This window comes from Heptranchias perlo, chromosome 7 (genome assembly GCF_035084215.1).
Source record: "Heptranchias perlo isolate sHepPer1 chromosome 7, sHepPer1.hap1, whole genome shotgun sequence".
Lineage (NCBI taxonomy): Eukaryota > Metazoa > Chordata > Chondrichthyes > Hexanchiformes > Hexanchidae > Heptranchias > Heptranchias perlo.
Window position 1 is genome coordinate 2,304,475 of NC_090331.1, and position 25,515 is coordinate 2,329,989.

The 25,515-nt window shown below is 47.8% G+C and overlaps 1 protein-coding gene across 1 annotated transcript in view; it reads left to right on the forward strand.

Annotated features, from left to right (window-relative positions):
* Nucleotides 1-25,515, forward strand: part of LOC137323436 (SPRY domain-containing protein 3-like) — a 708,978-nt gene that overhangs the window by 240,152 nt on the left and 443,311 nt on the right. The gene's annotated exons all lie outside the window — the stretch shown is intronic.

Below are 25,515 nucleotides of genomic sequence, written 5' to 3' on the forward strand. Positions count from 1 at the left end.
ATGCAGAAAGAGAGAGAGAGAGAATACTGAGCAGGTTCATCGAATTCCCTGACCTCCTTGGGTATAATTTCCTGATGTGACGACAGTGGGAAGCTCCTCTCCCTGTGGTTCCCCACTCACCACCTGTGCCCCGTTTCCCATTGTTAACATCACTCACCCACCTAGCCCCACCCTTGAATAAAGAAAGACATTGGAGCGGGGTTCAGGGGGGCTGGGGTTGGGGTTAGTTTTCAAGCTGGTCGCCCGGGTGTAGAATTGGCTCATTATAGAAACTGTTAAACTCTTGCTCATTCGCTTAACCTGTCAATATCCCTTTGCAGACACTTTGTGTCCTCATCACAACTTGCTTTTCCACCTATCTTTGTATCATCAGCAAATTTGGCCACAAGGCACTCTGTTCCTTCATCCAAGTCATTGATATATATTGTAAATAGTTGAGGCCCCAGCACTGATCCCTGCGGCACCCCACTAGTTACAGATTGCCAACCTGAAAACGACCCTTTTATCCCGACTCTTTGTTTTCTGTTAGTTAGCCAATCCTCTATCCATGCCAGTATATTACCCCCAACACCATGAGCTTTTATCTTGTGCAGTAATCTTTTATGTGGCACCTTATCGAATGCCTTTTGGAAATCCAAATTCGCTACATCTACTGGTTCCCCTTTATCCACCCTGCTCGTTACTTCCTCAAAAGCACTCTAATAAATTTGTCAGACATGATTTCCCTTTCATAAAAACATGTTGACTCTCCTTGATTGTATTATGAGTCTCCAAATGTCCTGCTACTACTTCCTTAATAACGGATTCTAACATTTTCCCAATGACAGATGTTAGGCTAATTGGCCTATAGTTACCTGTTTTCTGTCTCACTCCCTTCTTGAATAGAGGGGTTACATTTGCGGTTTTCCAATCCGCTGGGACCTTTCCAGAATCTAGTAAATCTCCTCTTCACCCTCTCCAAGGCCTTGATGACCTTCCTAACATGTGGTGCCCAGAATTGGACATGATACTCGAGCTTGGGCCGAACCAGCGATTTACAAAATGGAACAGCAAAGGGATTGTACAGGTTAACATGCCCACCTTCCACCTCTGGCAGCTCGATTCAAATCCAGCCCAGACTGATGTGTCTAATGAGAGGGACGAACTCAAAGTAATTAAGATTAGTAAAGGAAAAGTACTGGAGAAATTAATGGGACTAAAAGCCAATAAATCCCCTGGACCTGATGGTCTACATTTGAGGGTTTTAAAAGAGGTGGCTGCAGAGATAGTGGATGCATTGGCTTTCATCTTCCAGAATTCCGTAGATTCTAGAATGATCCCAGTGGATTGGAAGGTAGCAAATGTTACCCCACTATTCAAGAAAGGAGGGAGAGAGAAAACAGGGAACTACAGGCCAGTTAGACCGACACCAGTCATCGGGAAAATGCTGGAATCCATTATTAAGGATGTGGTAACAGGGCACTTAGAAAATCATAATATGATTAGACAGAGTCAACATGGTTTTCTGAAAGGGAAATCGTGTTTGACAAATTTATTAGAGTTTTTTGAGGATGTAACTAGCAGGGTAGATAAAGGGGAACCAGTGGATGTCGTATATTTGGATTTTCAAAAGGCATTTGATAAGGTGCCACATAAAAGGTTGTTACACAAGATAAGGGCTCATGGGGTTGGGGGTAATATATTAGCATGGATAGAGGATTGATTAATGGACAGAAAACAGAGAGTAGGGATAAACGGGTCATTCTCAGGTTGTCAGGCTGTAACTAGTGGGGTGCCGCAAGGATCAGTGCTTGGGCCTCAGCTATTTACAATCTATATTAATGATTTAGATGAAGGGACCGAGTGTAATGTATCCAAGTTTGCTGACGATACAAAGCTAGGTGGGAAAGTAAGCTGTGAGGAGGACACAGAGTCTGCAAAGGGATATAGACAGGTTAAGTGAGAGGGCAAGAAGATGGCAGATGGAGTATAATGTGGGGAAATGTGAGGTTATTCACTTTGGTAGGAAGAACAAAAGAAACAGAATATTTTTAAAAAGGTGAGAGACTAAGAAATGTTAGTGTTCAGGGATTTGGGTGTCCTTGTACACGAATTACAGAAAGTTAGCATGCAGGTACAGCAAGCAATTAGGAAAGCAAATGGCATGTTGGCCTTTATTGCAAGGGGGTTGGAGTACAAGAGTAAGGAAGTCTTACTACAATTGTACAGGACTCTGGTGAGACCTCATCTGGAGTACTGTGTACAGTTTTGATCTCCTTATCTAAGGAAGGATATACTTGCCTTAGAGGCGGTGCAACGAAGGTTCACTAGATTGATTCCTGGGATGAGAGGGTTGTCCTATGAGGAGAGATTGAGTAGAATGGGCCCATACTCACTGGAGTTTAGAAGAATGAGAGGTGATCTCATTGAAATGTATAAAATTCTTTGAGGGCTTGACAGGGTAGATGCTGAGAGGTTGTTTCTCCTGGCTGGAGAGTCCAGAACTAGGGGGCATAGTCTCAGGATAAGGGGTCAACCATTTAGGACTGAGATGAGGAAAATTTTCTTCACTCAGAGGGTTGTGAATCTTTGGAATTCTCTCCCCCAGAGGGCTGTGGATGCTCAGTCATTGAGTATATTCAAGGCTGAGATCGATAGATTTTTGGACTCTAGGGGAATCAAGGGAAATGGGGATCGGATGGGAAAGTGGAGTTGAGGTCGAAGATCAGCCATGATCTTATTGAATGGCCTGCTCCTGCTCCTATTTCTTATGTTCTTTTGGTACGAGAGTCTCACTCTCTCTTGACGGTAAGCAACCAACTTGAAATAAACTTGGGCAGTGCCAGTCCAGTTCCACAAAAGTGCCCCTAATTTAACATTAATTGACAAAAGATTGCGAGCCTTTTGCAGACAAACAGCGGCACCGACTTGCATTTATAGAGCGCATTAATGTAGAAAAACATCCCAAGGCGCTTCACTGAGGAGTAAGTGGACGACGAGATAGGGATAAAGGAGATATTAGGACTAGTGACCAAAAGCTTGGTCAAAGAGGTAGGTTTTAAGGGGAGTCGTAGAGGTGGAGAGAGAGACGGAGAGGTTTAGGGAGGGAATTCTACTGCAGGTGGCCTAGTCTGTTGTAGGTACAGCCGCCAATGGAGGGGTGAAGGGACGGAGAGATGCGCAAGAAGCTATACTCAAAGGAATGGAGAGATTGGGGGAGGGAAGTTCATGGCTGGAGGATGTTACAGAGATAGGGAGGGGCGAGGCCACGGAGGGATTTGAATATCATATTTTTAAATTTGAGGAGTTGGGGCACGAGGGAGCCAGTGTGGGTCAGCGAGCACAAGGGAGATGGGAGAGCGGGAATTGGTGTGGGATCGAATAGGGAGAGCAGAGCTTTGGATGTACTGAAGTTTATGATGAGTGAAGAATGGGAGTTCACCCATTGGAATAGTCGGGAGGTGACAAAGACATGGATGAGGGTTTCAGCAGCAGATAGATTGAGGAAAGGGTGCAAGGCAGAAGCAACCAGTTTTTATAATGGAGAGGACGTGGGGTCAGGAGCTCAGCTCACGGTCAAATCAGCACAGAAGTGGTGAAGAGTGTGGCTCAGCTTGAGACAGTGGCCTCGGAGGGTCGGTGGGAGCAGTGATAAGGGAATGAGGTTTATGACAGGGGCCAAAGATCATTTCTTTGGTCATCCCGATATTTAGCTGGAGGAAATTACAACTCATCCAAGACTGGATGCCAGAGAAGCAGTTATATCCAACTCCTGCTGTACCTGCCCTGGGAGTGTTTGATGGGACAGTGTAGAGGGAGCTTTACTCTGCATCTAACCCTGTACCTGCCCTGGGAGCGTTTGATGGGACAGTGTAGAGGGAGCTTTACTCTGTATCTAACCCTGTACCTGCCCTGGGAGTGTTTGATGAGCCTGAAATGGACAGTGTTCTGTTACCCAGCACTGACATGATGTGGAGATGCCGGTGATGGACTGGGGTTGACAATTGTAAACAATTTTACAACACCAAGTTATAGTCCAGCAATTTTATTTTAAATTCACAAGCTTTCGGAGGCTTCCTCCTTCGTCAGGTGAACGATGTCGTTCACCTGACGAAGGGGGAAGCCTCCGAAAGCTTGTGAATTTAAAATAAAATTGCTGGACTATAACTTGGTGTTGTAAAATTGTTTACAATTGCCAGCACTGACAGTAATGATTAATTTTGACCCCCTTGCTCCAAATGGAGCAGTAAAAGACGACCCCGAATAATTGCACAGGTGCTTCCTTTAAAATCTCTTGGGGACTATGGGTAACGCAGTAGAATAAACATTCCCTTTAAATCGGCGTGTGGGGGATAGTGAGAGGATGTTTGGACAGATGATTCAACTCGTTCTGGAATTACCCATTTCGGTAGCATTTAAGAGAGTGGACGGAGCATGGGATAATGAGGAAGGAAACAGGCTAATGTTTAGGGAATGGAGATTTTTTTTTTTTTTATTCGTTCACGGGATGTGGGCGTCGCTGGCAAGGCCGGCATTTATTGCCCATCCCGAATTGCCCTTGAGAAGGTGGTGGTGAGCCGCCTTCTTGAACCGCTGCAGTCCGTATGGTGATGGTTCTCCCACAGTGCTGTTAGGAAGGGAGTTCCAGGATTTTGACCCAGCGACGATGAAGGAACGGCGATATATTTCCAAGTCGGGATGGTGTGTGACTTGGAGGGGAACGTGCAGGTGGTGTTGTTCCCATATGCCTGCTGCCCTTGTCCTTCTAGGTGGTAGAGGTCGCGGGTTTGGGAGGTGCTGTCGAAGAAGCCTTGGCGAGTTGCTGCAGTGCATCCTGTGGATGGTGCACACTGCAGCCACAGTGCGCCGGTGGTGAAGGGAGTGAATGTTTAGGGTGGTGGATGGGGTGCCAATCAAGTGGGCTGCTTTATCTTGGATGGTGTCGAGCTTCTTGAGTGTTGTTGGAGCTGCACTCATCCAGGCAAGTGGAGAGTATTCCATCACACTCCTGACTTGTGCCTTGTAGATGGTGGAAAGGCTTTGGGGAGTCAGGAGGTGAGTCACTCGCCACAGAATACCCAGCCTCTGACCTGCTCTCGTAGCCACAGTATTTATATGGCTGGTCCAGTTAAGTTTCTGGTCAATGGTGACCCCCAGGATGTTGATGGTGGGGGATTCGGCGATGGTAATGCCGTTGAATGTCAAGGGGAGGTGGTTAGACTCTCTCTTGTTGGAGATGGTCATTGCCTGGCACTTATCTGGCGCGAATGTTACTTGCCACTTATGAGCCCAAGCCTGGATGTTGTCCAGGTCTTGCTGCATGCAGGCTCGGACTGCTTCATTATCTGAGGGGTTGCGAATGGAACTGAACACTGTGCAGTCATCAGCGAACATCCCCATTTCTGACCTTATGATGGAGGGAAGGTCATTGATGAAGCAGCTGAAGATGGTTGGGCCTAGGACACTGCCCTGAGGAACTCCTGCACCAATGCCCTGGGGCTGAGATGATTGGCCTCCAACAACCACTACCATCTTCCTTTGTGCTAGGTATGACTCCAGCCACTGGAGAGTTTTCCCCCTGATTCCCATTGACTTCAATTTTACTAGGGCTGCTTGGTGCCACACTCGGTCAAATGCTGCCTTGATGTCAAGGGCAGTCACTCTCACCTCACCTCTGGAATTCAGCTCTTTTGTCCATGTTTGGACCAAGGCTGTAATGAGGTCTGGAGCCGAGTGGTCCTGGCGGAACCCAAACTGAGCATCGGTGAGCAGGTTATTGGTAAGTGCCGCTTGATAGCACTGTCGACGACACCTTCCATCACTTTGCTGATGATTGAGAGTAGACTGATGGGGCGGTAATTGGCCGGATTGGATTTGTCCTGCTTTTTGTGGACAGGACATACCTGGGCAATTTTCCACATTGTCGGGTGGATGCCAGTGTTGTAGCTGTACTGGAACAGCTTGGCTCGAGGCGCAGCTAGTTCTGGAGCACAAGTCTTCAGCACTACAGCTGGGATGTTGTCGGGGCCCATAGCCTTTGCTGTATCCAGTGCACTCAGCCGTTTCTTGATATCACGTGGAGTGAATCGAATTGGCCGAAGACTGGCTTCCGTGATGGTGGGTAGATCGGGAGGAGGCTGAGATGGATTATCCTCTCGGCACTTCTGGCTGAAGATGGTTGCAGACGCTTCAGCCTTGTCTTTTGCACTCACGTGCTGGACTCCGCCATCATTGAGAATGGGGATGTTTGCAGAGTCTCCTCCTCCCGTTAGTTGTTTAATTGTCCACCACCATTCACGACTGGATGTGGCAGGACTGCAGAGCTTTGATCTGATCCGTTGGTTGTGGAATCGCTTAGCTCTGTCCATAGCATGTTGCTTCCGCTGTTTAGCATGCATGTAGTCCTGAGTTGTAGCTTCACCAGGTTGGCACCTCATTTTTCGGTACGCCTGGTGCTGCTCCTGGCATGCTCTTCGACACTCCTCATTGAACCAGGGTTGATCCCCTGGCTTGTTGGTAATGGTAGAGTGAGGAATATGCCGGGCCATGAGGTTACAGATTGTGCTGGAATACAATTCTGCTGCTGCTGATGGCCCACAGCGCCTCATGGATGCCCAGTTTTGAGCTGCTCGATCTGTTCTGAATCTATCCCATTTAGCACGGTGGTAGTGCCACACAACACGTTGGATGGTGTCCTCAGTGCGAAGACGGGATTTCATCTCCACGAGGACTGTGCGGTGGTCACTCCTACCAATACTGTCATGGACAGATGCATTTGCGACATGTAGATTGGTGAAGACGAGGTCAAGTAAGTTTTTCCCTCGTGTTGGTTCGCTCACCACCTGCCGCAGGCCCAGTCTAGCAGCTATGTCCTTCAGGACTCGGCCAGCTCGGTCAGTAGTGGTGCTACCGAGCCACTCTTGGTGATGGACATTGAAGTCCCCCACCCAGAGTACATTTTGTGCCCTTGCTACCCTCAGTGCTTCCTCCAAGTGGTGTTCAACATGGAGGAGGACTGATTCATCAGCTGAGGGAGGACGGTCGGTGGTAATCAGCAGGAGATTTCCTTGCCCATGTTTGACCTGATGCCATGAGATTTCATGGGGTCCAGAGTCAATGTTGAGCACTCCCTCCTGACTGTATATCACTGTACCGCCACCTCTGGTGGGTCTGTCCTGCCGGTGGGACAGGACATACCCAGGGATGGTGATGGAAGAGTCTGGGACGTTGGCTGAAAGATATGATTCTGTGAGTATGGCTATGTCAGGCTGTTGCTTGACTAGTCTGTTGGACAGCTCTCCCAATTTTGGCACAAGTCCCCAGATGTTAGTAAGGAGGACCTTGCAGGGTCGACTGGGCTTGGTGTTTTGCCGTTGTCGTGTCCGGTGCCTAGTGGTCCGATGCCGGGTGGTCCGTCCGGTTTTATTCTTATTGTGACTTTTCGTAGCGAGATTTTACAACTGAGTGTCTTGCTAGGCCATTTCAGAGGGCAATTAAGAATCAACCACATTGCTGTGGGTCTGGAGTCACATATAGGCCAGACCGGGTAAGGGCGGCAGGCTTCCTTCCCTAAAGGACATTAGTGAACCAGATGGGTTTTTACGACAATCCGGTCGTTTCATGGCCATCATTACTGATACTAGTATTTTAATTCCAGATTTTATTTTAATTAATTGAATTTAATTAATTAATTGAATTTAAATTCGCCAGCTGCCGTGGCGGGATTTGAACTCATGATTCTGGATTTTAGTCCAGGCCTCTGGATTACTAGCCCAGTAACATAACCACTATGCTACCGTACCCGTAGCATAGTGGTTATGTCCGGTGGGACACTGGACTGAGAGGGGTGTGTTCCGATAAAGAATGAAATGACACAAGGTTAGATGGGAGGAGCTGGTCAGTGAAGAATCTTACTTCACTTCTGTCGGAAATGTCACCCAGAAATGAAGAAGTTATGCTGAGATGGTTCCTAAAGATTATGCATCTTGCAGGAGTTTGAGACAATGGTTCTAGAACATTAGCACTGAGATCTATTGCAGCCAGAGAGAAAGAACAAACTGGCATTTCTATCGCTCCTGTCCCCACCACAGGACGTCCTGAAGCACTTCACAGCCAATGAACTGTGGTCACTGTTGCAATGTACGAAACATGGCAGCCAATCTGCGCACAGCAAGATCCCACAAATAGCAATGAGATATGGGCACATAACCTGTTTGACAGATTAATATTGACCAGAACCCCAGGGAGAACTCCCCTGCTCTTCTTCTAAATAGTGGCCATGGGATCTTTTACTTCCACCTGAGAGGGCAGACTGGGCCTCAGCTTAACGTCTCATCCGAAAATCGGCACCTTGGACAGGGCAACACCACATCAGTACTGACCCTTTAACATTGCAGTGCTCGCTCAGTACTGACCCTCCGATAGTGCAGCGCTCGCTCAGTACTGACCCTCCGACAGTGCAGCGCTCCCTCGGTACTGACCCTCCGATAGTGCAGCGCTCCCTCGGTACTGACCCTCCGAAAGTGCAGCGCTCCCTCGGTACTGACCCTTCGACGCTCCCTCGGTACTGACCCTCCGACAGTGCGGCGCTCCCTCGGTACTGACCCTCCGACAGTGCGGCGCTCCCTCAGTCCTGACCCTCCGACAGTGCGGCGCTCCCTCAGTACTGACCCTCCGACAGTGCGGCGCTCCCTCAGTACTGACCCTCCGACAGTGCGGCGCTCCCTCAGTACTGACCCTCCGACAGTGCGGCGCTCCCTCAGTACTGACCCTCCGACAGTGCGGCACTCCCTCAGTACTGACCCTCCGACAGTGCGGCGCTCCCTCAGTACTGACCCTCCGACAGTGCAGCACTCCCTCAGTACTGACCCTCCGACAGTGCGGCGCTCCCTCAGTACTGACCCTCCGACAGTGCAGCACTCCCTCAGTACTGACCCTCCGACAGTGCAGCACTCCCTCAGTACTGACCCTCCGACAGTGCGGCGCTCCCTCAGTACTGACCCTCCGACAGTGCGGCACTCCCTCAGTACTGACCCTCCGACAGTGCGGCGCTCCCTCAGTACTGACCCTTCGACAGTGCAGCACTCCCTCAGTACTGCACTGTCAGTCTAGATTATGGGCTCCAGTCTGTGGAGTGGGGTTTGAACCCACGACCTTCTGCTTCAGAGGCGAGAGTGACACCCACTGAGCCACAGTGACAGATACTTGGTCCATTCCATCAAATATCTAATGAACGAACACTTGGGTCAAAATGAATATTGCTCCAAACTATGTTCGATGCACACTTGGATGTCCTCGTTCAAGAAACACAAAAAGTTCGTATGCAGGTACAGCAGGCAATTAGGAAAGCAAATGGTATGTTGGCCTTTATTGGAAGGGGGTTGGAGTACAAGAGTGCGGAAGTCTTACTACGGTTGCACAGGACTTTAGTGAGACCTCACCTGGAGTACTGTGTACAGTTTTGCTCTCCTTATCTAAGGAAGGATATACTTGCCTTAGAGGCAGTGCAACGAAGGTTCACTGGATTGATTCCTGGGATGAGAGGATTGTCCTATGAGGAGAGGTTGAGTAGAATGGGCCTATACTCTCTGGAGTTTAGAAGAATGAGAGATGATCTCAGTGAAACATATAAGATTCTGAGGGGACTTGACAGGGTAGATGCTGAGAGGCTGTTTCCCCTGGCTGGAGAGTCTAGAACTAGGGGGCATAGTCTCAGGATAAGGGGTCAGCCATTTAGGACTGAGATGAGGAGGAATTTCTTCACTCAGAGGATTGTGATTCTTTGGAATTCCCTACCCCAGAGGGCTGTGGATGCTGAGTCATTGAATATATTCAAGACTGAGATATACGGATAGAATCATAGAATCATGAAAAATTTATGGCTCAGAAGGAGGCCATTCGGCCCATCGTGTCCGCACCAGCCGAAAATGAGCCACCCAGCCTAATCCCACTTTCCCGCACTTGGTCCGTAGCCCTGTGGGCTTCGGCACTTCAGGTGCACATCCAGGTACTTTTTAAATGAGTTGAGGGTTTCTGCCTCTCCCACCCTCTCAGGCAGTGAGTTCCAGACCCCCACCACCCTCTGGGTGAAAAAATTCTCCTCTGCTCCCCTCTAATCCTTCTACCAATCACTTTAAATCTATGCCCCCTGGTCACTGACCCCTCTGCTAAGGTAAATAGGTCCTCCCTATCCACTCTATCTGGGCCCCTCATAATTTATACACCTCAATTAAATCTCCCCTCAGCCTCCTCTGTTCCAAGGAAAACAACCCCAGCCTATCCAATCTTTCCTCACAGCTAAAATTCTCCAGTCCTGGCAACATCCTCGTAAATCTCCTCTGTACCCTCTCTAGTGCAATCACATCTTTCCTGTAATGTGGTGACCAGAACTGTACACAGTACTCAAGCTGTGGCCTAACTAATGTTTTATACAGTTCTAGCATAACCTCCCTGCTCTTATATTCTATGCCTTGGCTAATAAAGGAAAGTATCCCGTATGCCTTCTTAACCACCTTATCTACCTGTCCTGCTCCCTTCAGGGATCTGTGGACATGCACTCCAAGGTCCCTCTGTTCCTCTACACCTCTCAGTATCCTCCCATTTATTCCCTTGCCTTGTTTGCCCTCCACAAATGCATTGCCTCACACTTCTCTGGATTGAACTCCATTTGCCACTTTTCTGCCCACCTGACCAGTCCATTGATATCTTCCTGCAGTCTACAGCTTTCCTCCTCACTATCAACCACACGGCCAATTTTTGTATTATCTGCAACCTTCTTAATCATGCCACCCAAATTTAAGTCCAAGTCATTAATATATACCACAAAAAGCAAGGGACCGAGTACTGAGCCCTGCGGAACCCCACTGGAAACAGCCTTCCAGTCCCAAAAACACCCGTCGACCATTACCCTTTGCTTCCTGCCACTGAGCCAATTTTGGATCCAGCTTGCCACTCTCCCTTGGATCCCATGGGCTTTTACTTTTTTGACCAGGCTGCCATATGAGACTTTCTGGACTCTAGGGGGAATCAAGGGATATGGGGATCGGGCGGGAAAGTGGAGTTGAGGTCAAAATCAGCCCTGATCTGATTGAATGACGGAGCAGGCTCTTAGGGCCAGATGGCCTACTCCTGCTCCTATTTCTTATGTTCTTATGATCTCAGCCTTGAATATATTCAACGACTGAACATTCACATCCCTCTGGGGGAGAGAATTCCAAATATTCACAACCTTCTGAGTGAAGAAATTTTTCCTCATCTCGGCCCTAAATGGCCGACCCCTTATCCTGAGACTATGACCCCTAGTTCTAGACTCTCAAGCCAGGGGAAACAACCTCTCAGCATCTACCCTGTCAAACTCTCTCAGAATCTTATATGTTTCAATGAGACCACCTCTCTCTTCTAAACTCCAGAGGGTATTGGCCCCTTCTGCTCAACCTCTCCTCATAGGACAACACTCTCATCCCAGGAATCAATCTAGTGAACCTTGGTTCCACCGCCTCTAAGGCAAGTATATCCTTCCTTAGATAAGGAGACCAAAACTGGACACAGTACTCCAGGTGAGGTCTCACCAAAGCCCTGTACAATTGCAGCAAGACTTCCTTACTCTTGTTCTCAACCCCCTTCCAATAAAGGCCAACATCCCATTTGCCTTTCTTATTGTTGCTTTACCAGCATGCTAACTTTCTGAGTTTCTTGTACAAGGACACCCAAATCCACCTGAACACCAACATTTAATAGTTTCTCACCATTTAAACAATATTCTGTTTTTCTGTTCTTCCTACCAAAGTGAATAACCTCACATTTCCCCACATTATACTCCATCTGCCACCTTCTTGCCCACTCACTTGCTCACTGGAAGGCAAACATTCCAATGTTGACTGGCCTAGTCCCACCTACTGACCCTTTGCACGAGGTGTGGTTTGGCCTCTCCTGATGGTACGCTTGGCTGCAGCTTATAATGAAACGCTTCATATCTTGGAAAATCTTCCATCTGCAAATTAAAAGCAAGCAAGAGATTGGCCAACACAAACACAAGAAACAAAAGAACACATCAGAAAGCCAGGGCTTGTACCTCTGGTATTCCAACTTTCCTAGCCCAGTATCCAACTCTGCTTTGAATGTCTTTCAAATAGATTTTGTGCTGCAGATAAGAGAGATGAAAGAAAGCAAGTGCAATGATCTGTGACTCCATTCTCTATGTATTAAACTCAGTACCTGGGGTGTGTATTTGATTGAAAACTCATTATAGCTAACTGCACTACCTGTTACATACCTGCTCTCCTGGCCGGCCTCCCATCTTCCACCCTCGATAAACTTGAGCTCATCCAAAACTCTGCTGCCCGTATCCTAACTCGCACCAACTCCTGTTCTCCCATCACCCACTGTGCTCGCTGACCCACATCGGCTCCCGGTCCGGGAATGCCTCGATTTTAAAATTATCATCCTCGTGTTCAAATCCCTCCATGGCCTCACCCCTCCCTGGTCATCATCTCATTGCTGTTTGTGGGATCTTGCTGTGCGCAAATTAGCTGCCACGTTTCCTACATTCCAACAGTGACGACACTTCATTGGCTGTAAAGTGCTTTGGGACGTCCTGAGATCGTTACTGACTCACCCCCTACCCCACAACCCGCACTGTACCTGCCCCGGGGAGTGTTTGATGGGACAGTGTAGAGGGAGCTTTACTCTGTATCTAACCCGTGCTGTACCTGCCCTGGGAGTGTTTGATGGGACAGTGTAGAGGGAGCTTTACTCTGTATCTAACCCGTGCTGTACCTGCCCTGGGAGTGTTTGATGGGACAGTGTAGAGGGAGCTTTACTCTGTATCTAACCCGTGCTGTACCTGCCCTGGGAGTGTTTGATGGGACAGTGTAGAGGGAGCTTTACTCTGTATCTAGCCCTGTACCTGCCCTGGGAGTGTTTGATGGGACAGTGTAGAGGGAGCTTTACTCTGTATCTAACCCTGTACCTGCCCTGGGAGTGTTTGATGGGACAGTGTAGAGGGAGCTTTACTCTGTATCTAACCCGTGCTGTACCTGCCCTGGGAGTGTTTGATGGGACAGTGTAGAGGGAGCTTTACTCTGTATCTAACCCGTGCTGTACCTGCCCTGGGAGTGTTTGATGGGACAGTGTAGAGGGAGCTTTACTCTGTATCTAACCCGTGCTGTTCCAGACTACACTGTGCCATCTAACAGCCCTGAGCTGGTACAGGACGGGTTAAACACAGAGTAAAGTTCGGGCACTGTGTTCACAGTATAATCTCCTCAGTGCAGCTCAATGGAGTTTGTGTGAATGAAAATACAAAGAACTGGAAGGTCCGAAAGTGAAATGTTGGCGTCTCGAACGAGTGAGAGTGGAGTTATTCCAATCACTCCCAGCTGGTGCGGTTGGAGTGAGTCTGGTTAGCAATAGTTTGGCCCTCACACTGCTGATTTGGCTTGTGGACCAGTACAGACCGTGCTCCTTGGCCGGCTGCTACAGAAGGAGCTGGTTGATCAGACGGACGGAGACAGCCTGCGGACTGAGGCCAGCTTCACTGCTGCCTGTATCTTTCACATTCGTTTCATTTCAGACAAAGACCACTGTGAAAACAGTGAAATCACGGTGAGTGGGAAGGTGGAGTGACAGGTCCATGGGAACACACAGATCCTGCACCTACAGCTGTTGGGATTTGATCAGTCAGGGAGCGATGGCTGTTTCTCATCTCTCCGATTGCTCTCTCCCGAGGCCTAGGGAAGGCCTGAGTCTATTTCTTGCTTCTCTTTTGTCTCTTTGAGCTGATACTACTTCAGCTCAAAGTAGATTGTTAGTTTACGGTATCGAGGGATACGGAGCAAAGGCAGGTCAATGGAGTTGAGGTACAGATCAGCCATGATCCGATTGAATGGGCTGAGTGGCCTCCTCCTGTTCCTATGTAACAGGCTAGAGGGGCTGAATGGCCTCCTCCTGTTCCTATGTTACAGACTGGAGGGGCTGAATGGCCTCCTCCTGTTCCTATGTAACAGGCTAGAGGGGCTGAATGGCCTCCTCCTGTTCCTATGTAACAGGCTAGAGGGGCTCAATGCCCTCCTCCTGTTCCTATGTTACAGACTGGAGGGGCTGAATGGCCTCCTCCTGTTCCTATGTAACAGTCTGGAGGGGCTGAATGGCCTCCTCCTGTTCCTATGTAACAGTCTGGAGGGGCTGAATGGCCTCCTCCTGTTCCTAGGTAACAGGCTCAAGGAGCTCTATTACACAATGTGCAATGCCTTTACCACTGAGCCATTGATCGATCGTTCCTCTGGTGCCAGTTTATTATGTGCTAAGCAAACTTTGGACGTTGAGATATATGTAGACAGCGAGGGCCGAATTTCGACCGGGCAGGTATCTTGCCCCTTGAGGGAAAGCCCTTTTCTCCGACCACACCAGATGCTGTTGACATTTGAGGACCAGGTTTCCTAGTTTTCCGGCTTGGCGGGAAGCCTAGTTTTGAATTTGAGTTGGGTTTTCACGACAACCTTTCCGATTTCAAAGTCAGACTGTTTACAACATTTCAGAGAATCATCGAATGGTTACAGCACGGAAAGAGTCCATTCAGCCCATCAAGTCCGCGCCGGCTCTATTAAGAGCAATCCAGCTAGTCCCACTCCCCCGCCCTTTCCCCGTAGCCCTGCAAATTTTTTCCTTTCAAGTACTTATCCAGTTCCCTTTTGAAGGCCATGATTGAATCTGCCTCCACCACCCCCTCGGGCAGTGCATTCCAGATCCTCACCACTCGCTGTGTAAAAAAGTTTTTCCTCATGTCACCTTTGGTTCTTTTGCCAATCACCTTAAATCTATGTCCTCTGGTTCTTGACCCTTCCGCCAATGGGAACAGTTTCTCTCTATCCACTCTGTCTGGACCCTTCATGATTTTGAATACCTCCATCAAATCTCCTCGCAACCTTCTCTGTTCCAAGGAGAACAACCCCAGCTTCTCCAGTCTATCCACGTAACTAAAGTCCCTCATCCCTGGAATCATTCTAGTAAATCTCTTCTGCACCCTGTCTAAGGCCTTCACATCTTGCCTGAAGTCCGGTGCCCAGAACTGGACACAATACTCCAGTTGTGGTCCAACCAGTGTTTTATAAAGGTTCATCATGACTTCCTTGCTTTTGTACTCTATGCCTCTATTTATAAATGTAAGGAATCTTACAACACCAGGTTATAGTCCAACAAATTTATTTTAAAATCACAAGCTTTCGGAGATTATCTCCTTCGTCAGATGAATTTATAAAGCCCAGGATCCCTTATGCTTTTTTAACCACTTTCTCAACCTACCCTGCCACCTTCAACGATTTGTGCACATATACCCCCAGATCTCTCTGTTCCTGTACCCCTTTTAGCATTGTACCCTCTAGTTTACATTGCCTCTCCTCGTTCTTCCTACCGAAATGTATCACTTTGCATTTTTCTGCATTAAATTTCATCTGCCACATGTCTGCCCATTCCACCAGCCTGTCTATAGCCTCTTGAAGTCTATCACTATCCTCCTCACTGTTCACTACCCTTCCAAGTTTTGTGTCATCTGCGAATTTTGAAATTGTGCCCTGTACACCCAAGTCCAAGTCATTATTATATATCAAGAAAAGCAGTGGTCCCAGCACTGACCCCTGGGGAACACCACTGTACACCTCCCTCCAGTCCAAAAAACAACCGTTCACCACTACTCTCTGTTTCCTGTCATTTAGCCAATTCTGTATCCATGTTGCTACTGCCCCCTTTATTCCATGGGCCGCAATCTTAATGATAAGCCTACCATGCGGCACTTTATCAAACGCCTTTTGAAACTCCAAAAACATCACATCAAGTGCATTGCCCTCATCTACCCTCACTGTTACCTCATGAATAAACTCTATCAGGTTTAGTTAAACACGATTTGTCTTTAACAAATCCGTGCTGACTTTCCCTAATCAATCCACCCTCGTCCAAGTGACTGTTAATTCTGTCCCGGATTATCATTTCTAAAAGTTTCCGCATCACTGAGGTTAAACTGATTGGCCTATAGTTGCTGGGTTTATCCTTACACCCTTTTATTGACCAAGGGTGTAACATTTGCAATTCTCCAGTCCTCTGGCACCACCCCCGTATCTACAGATGTTTGGAAGATTATGGCCAGTACCTCCGCAATTTCCACCCTTACTTCCCTCAGTAACCTCGGATGCATCCCATCCGGACCGGGTGACTTATCTACTTTAAGTACAGCTAACCTTTCAAGTACCTCTTCTTTATCAATTTTTAGCCCATCCAGTATCTCAACTGTATCAGCCTTTACTGAGACTCTGGCAGCATCTTCTTCCTTGGTAAAGACTGATGCAAAGTGCTAACAACTAACGGGAGGAGGAGGCTCTGTAAACATCCCCATCCTCAATGATGGTGGAGTCCAGCATGTGAGTGCAAAAGACAAGGCTGAAGGGTTTGCAACCATCTTCAGCCAGAAGTACCGAGTGGATGATCCATCTCAGCCTCCTCCTGATATCCCCACCATCACAGAAGCCAGTCTTCAGACAATTCGGTTCACTCCATGTGATATCAAGAAACGACTGAATGCACTGGATACAACAAAGGCTATGGGCCCCGACAACATCCCAGCTGTAGTGCTGAAGACTTGTGCTCCAGAACTAGCCGCGCCTCTAGCCAAACTGTTCCAGTACAGCTACAACACTGGCATCTACCCGACAATGTGGAAAATTGCCCAGGTATGTCCTGTCCACAAAAAGCAGGACAAATCCAATCCGACCAATTACCACCCCATCAGTCTACTCTCAATCATCAGCAAAGTGATGGAAGGTGTCGTTGACAGTGCTATCAAGCGGCACTTACTCACCAATAACCTGCTCACCAATGCTCAGTTTGGGTTCCGCCAGGACCACTCAGCTCCAGACCTCATTACAGCCTTGGTCCAAAAATGGACAAAAGAGCTGAATTCCAGAGGTGAGGTGAGAGTGACTGCCCTTGACATCAAGGCAGCATTTGACCGAGTGTGGCACCAAGAAGCCCTGGTAAAATTGAAGTCAATGGGAATCAGGGGAAAACTCTCCAGTGGCTGGAGTCATACCTAGTACAAAGGAAGATGGTAGTGGTTGTTGGAGGCCAATCATCTGAGCCCCAGGACATTGCTGCAGGAGTTCCTCAGGGCAGTGTCCTAGGCCCAACCATCTTCAGCTGCTTCCTTTGCAATGACCTTCCCTCCATCATAAGATCAGAAATGGGGATGTTCACTGATGACTGCACAGTGTTCAGTTCCATTCACAACCCCTCAGATAATGAAGCAGTCCGTGCCCGCATGCAGCAAGACCTGGACAACATCCAGGCTTGGGCTCATAAGTGGCAAGTAACATTCGCGCCAGACAAGTGCCAGGCAATGACCATCTCCAACAAGAGAGAGTCTAACCACCTCCCCTTGACATTCAACGGCATTACCATTGCCGAATCCCCCACCATCAACATCCTGGGTGTTACCATTGACCAGAAACTTAACTGGACCAGCCATGGCCACAAGAGCAGGTCAGAGGCTGGGTATTCTGCAGCAAGTGACTCACCTCCTGACTCCCCAAAGCCTTTCCACCATCTACAAGGTACAAGTCAGGAGTGTGATGGAATACTCTCTGCTTACCTGGATGAGTGCAGCTCTAACAACACTCAAGAAGCTCGACACTATCCAGGACAAAGCAGCCTGTTTGATTGGCACCCCATACACCACCCTAAACATTCACTCCCTTCACCACCAGCGCACTGTGGCTGCAGTGTGTACCATCCACAGGATGTACTGCAGCAACTCGCCAAGGCTTCTTTGACAGCACCTCCCAAACCCACGACCTCTACCACCTAGAAGGACAAGAGCAGCAGGCACATAGGAACAACACCACCTGCACATTCCCCTCCAAGTCACACACCATCCCGACTTGGAAATATATCGCCGTTCCTTCATCGTCGCTGGGTCAAAATCCTGGAACTCCCTTCCTAACAGCACTGTGGGAGAACCTTCACCACACGGACTGCAGCGGTTCAAGAAGGCGGCTCACCACCACCTTCTCGAGGGCAATTACGGATGGGCAATAAATGCCGGCCTCGCCAGCGACGCCCACATCCCATGAACGAATTTTTAAAAAACTAATTTAGTACCTCAGCCATCCCTTCTGCCTCCATAAGTAGATCTCCTTTTTGGTCCCTCCTCTTACTACCCGTTTACTGTTTACATGCCTGTAGAAGACTTTTGGATTCCCTTTTATGTTGGTCGCCAGTCTATTCTCATCTTCTCTCTTTGCCCCTCTTATTCCTTTTTCACTTCCCCTCTGAACTTTCTATATCCTGCCTGCTTCTCATTTGTGTTATCAACCTGACATAGAAACATAGAAAATAGGAGCAGGGGTAGGCCATTCGGCCTTTTGAGCCTGTTCCGCTGTTCAATATGATCATGGCTGATCCTCTATCTCAATGCCATATTCCCGCTCTCTCCCCATATCCCTTGATGCCTTTTGTGTCTAGAAATCTATCTAGCTCCTTCTTAAATATATTCAGTGACTTGGCCTCCACTGCCTTCTGTGGTAGAGAATTCCACAGGTTCACCACCCTCTGAGTGAAGAAATTTCTCCTCATCTCAGTCCTAAATGTCCTACCCCGTATCCTGAGACTGTGACCCCTCGTTCTAGACCCCCCAGCCAGGGGAAACATCCTCCCTGCATCCAGTCTGTCTAGCCCTGTCAGAATTTTATATGTTTCAAAGAGATCCCCTCTCATTCTTCTAAACTCGAGTGAATACAGGCCGAGTCGACCCAATCTCTCCTCATATGACAGTCCTGGCATCCCAGGAATCAGTCTGGTGAACCTTCACTGCACTCCCTCTATGGCAAGTATATCCTTTCTTTGGTAAGGAGACCAAAACTGCTCACAATACTCCAGGTGTGGTCTCACCAAGGCCATGTATAACATCTGTCATATGCCCCTTTTTTCTGTTCCATCTTACTCTCTATCTCTTTTGTCATCCAGGGAGCTCTGGCTTTATTTGCCCTTCCTTTCCCCTAGTGGGAATGTCCCTAGACTGTACCCGAACCATCTCCTCCTTAAGGGCCGCCCACTGTTCGATTACAGTTTTGCCTGCCAATCTTTGATTCCAATTTACCCGGGCCAGATCTGTTCTCATCCCATTTAAATTTGCCCTCCACCAATTGAGTATTTTTACTTTAGAGTGGTCCGTGTCCTTTTTTAGCTAATCTAAACCTCATGATATTATGATCGCTGTTCCCTAAATGTTCCCCCACTGACACTTGCTCCACTTGGCCCACCTCATTCCCTAGAACCAAGTCCAGCAATGCCTCCTTCCTCATTGGGCCGGAAACACACTGATCAAGAAAGTTCTCCTGAACACACTTCAGAAATTCCTCCCCCTCTGTGCCCCTTATATTATTATTGTTATCCCAGTCTATATTAGGATAGTTGAAGTCCCCAGTTATCACTACTCTATGGCTTTTGCACCTCTCTGTAATTTCCCTGTAAATTTGCTCCTCTATCTCCTTCCCACTAGTTGGTGGCCTGTAGAATACACCCAGTAGTGTAATGGCACCTCTATTGTTTCTTAACTCTAACCAAATAGATTCTGTCCTTGACCCCTCCAGGACATCCTCTCTCTCCAGCACTGTAATATTCTCCTTCATCAATACTGCCACCTCCCTCCTTTCTTCCCTTCCCTATCTTTCCTGAACACCTTGTATCCAGGAATATTTAGTACCCAATCCTGCCCTTTTTTGAGCCAGGTCTCCGTTATCGCCACAACATCATATTCCCATGTGGCTATTTGCGCCTGCAGCTCACCAACCTTGTTTACCACACTAATGCGTTTACACACATGAACTGCAAACCCGTTTTAGACTTTCTTGTACTCTCTCTTAGTCTGATCCCACCTAATACTGTACTATTACTTGCTCTGGTGCTAACTCCCCCCCGACCCCGATCCTTTGCACCCCTTGTTTCTCCTTTCCAATGCTACATCCTGGTGCCCATCCCCCGCAAAATTAGTTTTTACCTCCCCCACAGCATTAGCGAACCTCCCTGCGAGGATTTTGGTCCCAGCTTCATTTAGGTGCAACCCGTCCGGCCTGTACAGGTCCCACCTCCCCCAGAAGTGGTCCCAATGCCCCAGGAATCTAAAGCCCTCCCTCCTGCACCATCTCTCCAGATACACATTCATCTGCTCTATCCTCCTATTTCTATGCTCACTCGCGGGTGGCACCGGGAGTAATCCGGAGATTACTACCTTTGAGGTCCTGCTTCTTAATCTCTTTCCGAGCTCCTTAAAATCTGCCTGCAGGACCTCATCCCTTGGCGTCCTATTTGACCCTGAGATGAGCTTCCAACCACATATCCATTCCATCACCAAGACCGCCGACTTCCACCTCCATAACAGCGCCCGTCTCCGCCCCTGCCTCAGCCCATCTGCTGCTGAAACCCTCGTCCATGCCTTTGTAACCACTAGACTCGATCATTCCAATGCTCTCACCCATCTTCCACCCTCCGTAAACTTCAGCTCATCCGAAACTCTGCTGTCCGTATCCTAACTCGCACCCAGTCTCGTTCACCCATCACCCCCTGTGCTCACTGACCAACATTGGCTCCAATTTGCATTGCCTCAATTTTAAAATTCTCATCCGTGTTTTTAAATCCCTCGCCCCTCCCTATCTCTGCACCCTCCTCCAGCCCAACAACGCTCCGAGATCTCTGCACTCCTCCAACTCTGGCCTCTTGTCCATCCCCGATTTCCTTCGCTCCACCATTGGCGGCCGTGCCTTCAGCTCTGGAATTGCCTCCCTAAACCTCTCCACTTGGTTTCCAGCTATTCACAATACATATCAATGATTTGGATGAGGGAACCAAATGTAATATTTCCAAGTTTGCTGACGACACAAAATTAGGTGGGGTTGTGAGTTGTGAGGAGGATGCAAAGAGGCTTCAAGGCGATTTAGACAAGTTGAGTGAGTGGGCAAATACATGGCAGATGCAGTGTAACGTGGATAAATGTGAAGTTATCCACTTCGGAAGGAAAAACAGAAAGGCAGAGTATTATTTAAACGGTGCTAGATTGGGAAATGTTGATGTACAAAGGGACCTGGGTGTCCTTGTACACCAGTCACTGAAAGCTAACACGCAGGTGCAGCAAGCAGTTAGGAAGGCAAATGGTATGTTGGCCTTCATTGCAAGAGGATTTGAGTACAGGAGCAAGGATGTCTTACTGCAGTTATACAGGGCTTTGGTGAGACCATGCCCGGAGTATTGTGTGCAGTTTTGGTCTCCTTACCTAAGAAAGGATATACTTGCCATAGAGGGAGTGCAGCGAAGGTTCACCAGACTGATTCCTGGGATGGGAGGACTGTTGTATGAGGAGAGATTGGGTCGACTCGGCCTGTATTCACTCGAGTTTAGAAGAATGAGAGGGGATCTCATTGAAATATGTAAAATTCTGACAGGGCTAGACAGACTGGATGCAGGGAGGATGTTTCCCCTGGCTGGGGGGGTCCAGAACGAGGGGTCATAGTCTCAGGATACGGGGTAGAACATTTAGGACTGAGATGAGGAACATAGGAACATTGGAACAGGAGTAGGCCATTCAGCCCCTTGTGCCTGCTCCGTCATTTGATAAGATCATGGCTGATCTGTGATCTAACTCCATATACCTGCCTTTGGCCCATATCCCTTAATACCTTTGGGTGCCAAAAAGCTATCTATCTCAGATTTAAATTTACCAATTGAGCTAGTATCAATTGCTGTTTGCGGAAGAGAGTTCCAAACTTCTACCACCCTTTGTGTGTAGAAATGTTTTCTAATCTCGCTCCTGAAAGGTCTGGCTCTAATTTTTAGACTGTGCCCCCTACTCCTAGAATCCCCAACCAGCGGAAATAGTTTCTCTCTATCCACCCTATCTGTTCCCCTTAATATCTTATAAACTTCAATCAGATCACCCCTTAACCTTTGAAACTCCAGAGAATACAACCCCAATTTGTGTAATCTCTCCTTGTAACTTAACCCTTGAAGTCCGGGAATCATTCTAGTAAACCTACGCTGCACTCCCTCCAAGGCCAATATGTCCTTCCGAAGGTGCGGTGCCCAGAACTGCTCACAGTGCTCCAGGTGCGGTCTAACCAGGGTTTTGTATAGCTGCAGCATAACTTCTGCCCCCTTGTACTCCAGTCCTCTAGATATAAAGGCCAACATTCCATTAGCCTTCTTGATTATTTTCTGCACCTGTTCATGACACTTCAATGATCGATGTACCTGAACCCCGAAGTCCCTTTGGACATCCACTGTTTTTAACTTTTTACGAGGAGAAATTTCTTCAGTCAGAGGGTGGTGAACCTGTGGAATTCTCTGCCACAGAAGGCTGTGGAGGCCAAGTCACTGAATATATTTAAGAAGGAACTCGATGGATTTCTGGACACAAAAGGTTTCAAGGGGTATGGGGAGAGAGTGGGAATATGGTATTGAGTTAGAGGATCAGCCATGATCATATTGGATGGTGGAGCAGGTTCGAAGGCTCGAATGGCCTACTCCTGCTCCTATTTTCTATGTTTCTCCCCCTCTCTCTCCTCCTTTAAGACCCTCCTTAAAACCTACCTCATTGACCAAGCTTTTGGTCGCCTGACCTAATACCTCTTTATGTGGCTCATACTATCACAGTAATGATTGCGCAGAAGGAGGCCATTCGGCCCATCGTGCCTGTGCCGGCTCTTTGGAAGAGCTATCCAATTAGTCCCACTCCCCCTGCTCTTTCCCCAGAGCCCTGTAATTTTTTTCCCTTCAAGTATTTATCCAATTCCCTTTTGAAAGTTATTATTGAATCTGCTTCCACCGCCCTTTCAGGCAGCGCATTCCAGATCATCACAACTCGCTGAATAAAAAATGTTTCCTCATCTCCCCTCTGGTTCTTTTGCCGATCACCTTAAATCTGTGTCCTCTGGTTACCGACCCTCCTGTCACTGGAAACAGTTTCTCCTTATTTACTCTGTCAAAACTGTTCATGATTTTGAACACCTCGATCAAATCTCCCCTTAACCTTCTCTGTTCTAAGGAGAACAATCCCAGCTTCTCCAGTCTCTCCACATAACTGAAGTCCCTCATCCCTGGAACCATTCTAGTAAATCTCTTCTGCACCCTCTCCAGTTGTGGCTGAAGCAGTGTTTTATAAAGATTTAGCATAACTTCCTTGCTTTTGTACTCTGTGCCTCTATTAATAAAGCCCAGGATCCTATCTGTTTTTTTAACAGCCTTCTCAACCTGTCCTGCCACCTTCAGCGATTTGTGTACATACACCCCCAGGTCTCTCTGTTCCTGCACCCCCTTTAAAATTGTACCATTTAGTTTATTTTGCCTCTCCTCATTCTTCCTACCAAAATGTATCACTTCACACTTCTCTGTGTTAAATTCCATCTGCCATGTGTCTGCCCATTTCACCAGTCTGTCTCTGTCCTCCTGAAGTCTGTTACTATCCTCCACATTGTTTACTACATTTCCGAGTTTTGTGTTATTTGCAAACGTTGAAATTATCCCCTCTATACCCAAGTCCAGGTCATTAATATATATCAAAAAGAGCAGTGCTCCTAATACTGACCCCTGGGGAACACCCTTTTTTTTGTTCTGAATGTTTTATATTTTCCCAGGTTTTTTTAATATTACCTGCCCTTCAAACGCTAAATGCTTCTATTTAGTTTCAATTCTAACCTGCTCTCCCGATCGATCCTCAGCTTTTGGCCCAGAATTTACTGTAAACGGTGAATGAACTGCACCCTCTGTTCATTCGTCTTGTCCTTGCCCATAGACTTTCCGTGAGGTTTTACACGGCAAGTTACTGTCAGCGGGACAGCCAGTCAGCGCGGTGCTCTCTACAGGGCATCTGGGACCTGTGTGAACAGGACAAGCAACTGGGTATCTCCTTAACCAATCAGATTGAGGAATGGTTAATACCAGTGCAGAGACTGAACCAGGAAGTGTAAGCTGGAATAGTGAATTCAATGTCAAATCAGGGACAGTAAGGGAGAGAACGATTGGATTAAGACGGAGAGAGAAAAGAGACAGAAAGAAAAGGTTATTCACATTTAAAAAAAATCTCCAACAACAATTAAAATCTATGGGAATGAGACTCCACACTTGTAAAGGTTAATTCTCTGGGCCAGAGAGGTTGTTTGGCAGTAATTAAGACTTACCACGCCGTTAAAAGGTACTTAGACTGAAAAGGACACGGCCTGACTTTCAGTGGCGAGTTTCGTTCATATCAACCGCCCAAAACAGGAACTTCACGCCGTTCAATGTGTTTAACTGGTGAGCAGACCGCGAGATGCCTTTCTCGTGAGTCTGACGGGGTGAGCAGCACATCTCGGACAGAAACTTACAGATCTTGGCGTTTCACTGCGCCTCTGCCCTCGCCTGAAGTTGCTGTGTGATTTGTGGATAAATAGCGGTAATCGCTGTTAGTCTCACCATTAATTTGAGAGTAAATTCTGGCCCATTATTTCCTCACTGGAATGTTCCTGATTTCCTCTCTTTCCATTTCGCGTATATTTGGTCTCGACTGCCTACCCACAGTTCAATTTACCAGTTACTTGTTCCTATTTTTTTCTGGTCGACTTCCTTGTTACAGTAACAACATATTGAGTAAGAAACCAGTCCTGAACACACAGCAGAAACCTCACCTTTTCTCATCACAAACATATTCCCATCCTGCTCGACTTCAGGCCAATTCAACTGTACACAAATATAATTCCATTGTTAAAACAGACGCCTTGAATCTGTCTACAAATTTTGTCCTCAGTTTCCTTTGTTTGGTAATCTATAATATCTTCCCAATAATTATTGATTGAATTTGTTTTTGGGGATGTTGCAAGGCTGCTATTTATGGCCCATCCCTTCTTGCCTTGAGGGCGTTGGGAGCCAAACACGCAAGAAAGGACTGGCATTTCTGTAGTGCCTTTCCCCATCTCAGGACGTCCCAAAGGGCTTTACGACCAATGAACTACTTCTGAAGTGCAGTCACTGTTGTAATGTAGTAATCATGGCAGCCAATTTGCGCACAGCAAGATCCCACAAACAGCAAATGAGACAATGACCAGATAATCAGTTCTTTTAGTGATATTAGTTGAGGGATAAATATTCACCAGAAAATTGCCATAGGTTTGATTCTCATTCCAGACACGTGAGCACATAATCCAGGCTGACACTCCCAGTGCAGTACTGAGGGAGCGCCGCACTGTCGGAGGGTCAGTACTGAGGGAGCGCCGCACTGTCGGAGGGTCAGTACTGAGAGAGCGCCGCACTGTCGGAGGGTCAGTACTGAGGGAGCGCTGCACTGTCGGAGGGTCAGTACTGAGGAAGCGCCGCACTGTCGGAGGGTCAGTACTGAGGGAGCGCCGCACTGTCGGAGGGTCAATACTGAGGGAGCGCTGCACTGTCGGAGGGTCAGTACTGAGGAAGCGCCGCACTGTCGGAGGGTCAGTACTGAGGGAGTGCCGCACTGTCGGAGGGTCAGTACTGAGGGAG